A 4,823-nucleotide genomic window follows, 5' to 3' on the forward strand; every position below is an offset into this window, starting at 1 on the left:
CATTTGATAATGTCTTTGAAGTGCATTGTTTTCCTTCGGTTATGGTTAATCTTGGGTTGAGAACTTGTTCATGTCAAAAATGGGAAATAAATGGGTATCCATGTCAACATGCTGTTGCTGCAATTTTTAGGAGTGGAAAGAATTTGAATTCATTTGTTGAACCATTTTTTCATGCTGATATGTATCGTCAAGCATACTCGTTTTCGATTGGCCCAGTTCCAACTGTTGAAAAACCTGTGTGTAGCATTGAAGATGCTATGATTTTACCTCCATTGAGCAAGAGACCTGCTGGGAGGCCGAAGAAGAACAGAATTGCTTCTACTGGAGAGTTTAAAAGGGTGATTAAGTGTAGTTGTTGTGAGAGTATTGGTCACCATAATAAGAGGACATGCAAGGAACCTTTGTTAAATAGTTGAAGATTATACATTTTATTGATTGAATAATACATTTGATGATTACTTTGTTTATTTTGTTTTGTGAAATGTATTTTTTAGACAGTGTATATAATAATATCAATCAAATTCATCCAGAGAAATTTTCCAATATCAGTTAAAGTGTGTTTGTTGATATATACTATAGGCAGTGGGTTTGTAGTACCTGTCAAATTCATCTAGAGAAATTTTCCTATGGCAGAGAAAATTCTGTGTGTTGTGTTTTGAAGCTTCATATTCATCCACATAAATTTGACAATGGCAGACTAAAGTACTGTGTGGATTGTGTTTTTTAAATTTGATAATTGTTTTGTACTAACACAGTGCATTAGAGATTGAATGATCATATAGGCACCTTCTTTGGCGAGATATGAGTTAAATTTATCTGTAAATTTCTGGTAGCTTCATATCAGTCATTTCAAGAAGTGTGCACACCAGATAGAGCATACAAAAAATTATTGTACAACCAAGAAACAAAATCAAGCTCTTTTGAAATTTCTCTGAGTTGAGAATTTCTCTGGACCAGGGAAGAATTTCTCTGGACTCACTTCAACTCAAAAATTTGTGTCAAAGCCAGAGAAATTTTCCTCACCAACTCAGAGAAATTCCTCCTCTCCAAATCACTCAACCCAGAGAAATTCATAACTCAGAAATTCCATTTTCTGTCAAATTCATCCAGAGAAATTTCTCACCATCAGAGAAAACTATCTGGGCATTGTGTTCTGAAATTTGAAATTCATGCAATGAAATTTTCCAGTGGCAGATAAAATTACTGTGTGCTTTGTGTTTTGTTGAGTTTGATGATTGTTTTGTACCAACACAAAGTATTACAGATTACATGATCATATAGGCATCCCCTTGGGACGATACAAGTTAAATTTCTCTGTGAATTTCTGGTAGCTCATACCAGAGAAATTTCTGCAAACAATTTTCTCTGGCAGACAATTTTCTGTGTGAATGACAATAAAATATATATATATATATATATATATATATATATTTAACCATCGATAGGTATGAAATTTACATTAGTCGAAATAAAAAAAAATGAAATTTAGATTAGTCAAGAAAGGATATATACATATATGTCAAGGATCATCATTCGTTCAATGTATCAACAAGAAAGGATATATACATATATGTGAGACAATTTTCTCTGTGTGGATATGTACATTGTCTTCCTTTCACTAGTTTCACTATTACATTTGTGGTTCTTCTGGAGGTATTTCAATTGGTTCAGTCCATGACCGGCCAACTTCGGTCACAAATCTCTCTATGAGTTCTGCCCTCATCAACCTTATCTCTTGTGTGGACAATTTGGAGCTGATAGGTTCATGCTTGCTATATTGTTTCATTATATAGCAGACAAAGAGGCCACAATCCAGACTGCATACAAATTATAGGTATGGTTAGTTTTAAGAAACATGCAATTCAAATTATCTTATTTATAGATGTATGAAACTTACGAATCGCTTTCTTGTTGTGGAGCATTGTTGATATACTCAAAGTCGTAACTTGTGTTTTGTGAGTTTATTAATTTGAAAGAGGGTTGTGATTGAGCGTCTCTTTCAAGGCAAGCTTTCAAAAAATTCTCCACGTAATCTTGCTGCAAAAAAATAATTTTTATATAACAGAGAAATTTACGGACAAGTCAATGGGATTCTATGAAAATTATCATCACATAAAGATGATGATGGATCAGAGAAATTTGCACTCGTTACCAATTGTTTTGCATCTTTGACATATTTGTCTTCTGCATCATCCCTCCTTGGCCTCAGTGAGTTGTAGAACCTCCATAAATTGTCTTGTTTGTCCAGGACAAGCAAGGTCCAGTGATTTCCATGTGTGGACTTCTCATTACCTCCAGTATTTATTGGGAAATGGAGGAACCTATAGTTCCTCCATGCTGTTTCAATATGCTCGTCAAATAAGGACACTCGAAAATTTTGATTTTCTGTCATCTTGATGAAATTCTGTGCTCAGAGAAAATCAAAAAATGGTTTTGTTATGACTAGTGACACAACTGACTTCAAGAAGTATATTAAGAAGAGAAAGTAGAAAGTAAATTCCAGAGAAAATCAAATAAAATAGTAGTAACATACTAAGCACATGGATGTGAAAAAAAATGAGGTTGGTTGTTGTCTCTCTCTCGTTTGGTCAGCCAAAAGGATCTCTCCATAGCCATCAATGACCTGAAAAATATGATTTATAATTGTAATATTGTTTTATAAAGGCTGATGGAACATTGCAGAGAAATTTTGATGAAAGGGAAAGACTTACATTGTTGGCAATTTCTTTTTGTTTTATTAGGTTTCCAATGTCTTCAAAGGTAATGAGATTTAACTCACTTGTCCAAATTAAAGCCCTACAAGATGACAAAGAAGGGATTGAATTGTTGTTAATGCAACATAAGTTTGTAATTTGTTGTTTGTTATGTTCTATTTTGTTTGTTGTACTTACTCAAGCCCAGACACATTTGATATGTGCTGCAAGTTGTCTTTTGTATGATCTTTTATCAATCTTGAAATTGGAAGAGTTTGTGGAAAGACCCAAGATTTTCTGATGTTTATAGGTTGAGGCAAGACGTACGCATCAGCATCAAGCACTTCTTTGTCCTTTGTGCTTTGCTCAACTTGCTTTGCAGCTTGTTTTGAAGCTCCAGTCACTTTCGCAACTTTGGGATATTGGAATTCTGGATCATGCTGCTTTTCCTTTCTTTCTTTTGCCTTTAAATTTTTTATCATTGACGTCGGATCTTTTTTGACTGTAGACAGTGAAAATATTAGGAAAAGTGAAATTTCTCTGAAGCAACAGATGATATTTCAATATGTAAATTTATTTAATTCAATATTTTGCAGTTACCATAGAGTTTCTTCTTTTGTTTCAGTTGTTGTTTGTGTGGCATTTGTTCTTGTTGGGTTGTTGGTTGTTGTTCCACTTGCATTCCACATATACACAGTGAAAATCAAACAAGCCCCAAAAATGGAATAAGAAAATATACAGAGAAATGAAATGAGGAGTAGAAATATAACTAATGTGTTCAGAGAAATATAACTTCCAGAGAAAATTACCAATGACAGAGAAAATTATAATAAATAGAAATTTCTCTGAGTTATGTTGGCACAAGGACATAACTTTTTGTGGCTCAAGATTTTCACTAACCTTGTGGTTGAAGTTGTGTTGGTGTTCGGTATGGTTGTGTTGCTAGTTGGACGGATAGTTCTTGAACTTGTTCATGCAATTTAGCATTTTCAGTTTCAAGCTCCAAATTTGAACACCTCAACTGTTGAATTGTTTTTGTATCGTCTGCTTTTTCAACCTTCAACATCCTTAGTTTCATTCGGATTGTGCTTTCTTTTTCTTAAAGTTCTGAGTTATGTGATGTCAGGATTCTTATTGAAATATCCTTTTCAGCAAGTAATTCAATCCAATTTCTGTCTTCTTCTTTTTTAGATTGAGACAGTGCCTTCAGTCTTTGACGTAGATCAGCAATTTGGGCATCCTTTGATTCCTCAAATTCTTCAGGCTGATGCATTGTTGAGCCACAAATGCCATCATGTTGTTGGTCCATCGGCTCATTATTTTCTTCTTCATCACTTTCATCCTTGTTCTCTTCTTGTTGTTCATCTTCTTCTTCATCTTCTTGTTCACTGTCTTCTTCTTTCTGTTCATTTTGTTCTTTGTCTTCTGGTTCTATTTCTTCACTTTGTTCGTTGGTTTCTTCTTCTGTGCTGCTTGCTTGATGTTCTTATCCATTGCTGGCTTCGTATTCTTCTGTGTTGCCTTCTGCTTGTTCATTCCCTCCATCTTCAGATGGATCTTGTAATGTCTCCTTGAATATGACAATTGCCTTTTTTAATTCTTTCTTCGTCTTTTTGCCAAGACAGAACTCGTCTGATGGGTTTTTGACTAGCTGCTTGTTATCAATCTGTAACAGGAGACTCTTTTATTAGAGAAATGTTATAAAATTCACTGAGAGAAAAAATTCAAATAAGGAAAATAAAATTCATTTAAATGATACTAATGGGAAACAAACTTCAGAGAAAATTGTATGGGCCAGACAAAATTAGAGACATGGAGAAAATTATGAAACAAGCAACATAATTTAGATATCAGAGAAAATCAATCAAGGCATATAAGTTAATGTTTTACTATAATTGTGTAAGAGAAATTTGAATTCCAGTGAAAATTCATTAGAAGGGTAGAAATAAACAGTGTTTATCAAAGATGCAAGGCACATAAGTTATGGGCAGAGAAAATTACACACAAGGAGATAAAATTTGATGGGCCAGAGAAAATTATGAAACAACCAACATAATTCAGATATTAGAGAAAATCAATTAGGGCATATAAGTTAATGTGTTACAATTGTGGTCAGAGAAATTTGGATGG

At 33.8% G+C, this 4,823-nt stretch overlaps 1 long non-coding RNA gene across 1 annotated transcript; it reads right to left on the bottom strand.

The window, feature by feature from the left end:
* Nucleotides 1-1,502: 1,502 nt before the first annotated feature.
* LOC145819814 (uncharacterized) lies at nt 1,503-2,341 on the bottom strand. Its single transcript, XR_014360590.1, has 3 exons — nt 2,153-2,341; nt 1,898-2,037; nt 1,503-1,817 (listed from the first exon to the last, which is right to left on the bottom strand). It is a non-coding gene; the product is annotated as an uncharacterized LOC145819814 (long non-coding RNA).
* Nucleotides 2,342-4,823: the final 2,482 nt, after the last annotated feature.

The sequence above is a fragment of the Camellia sinensis genome, chromosome 2 (assembly GCF_055761805.1).
Source record: "Camellia sinensis isolate YWXY chromosome 2, ASM5576180v1, whole genome shotgun sequence".
In the NCBI taxonomy this organism is placed as follows: Eukaryota; Viridiplantae; Streptophyta; class Magnoliopsida; order Ericales; family Theaceae; genus Camellia; species Camellia sinensis.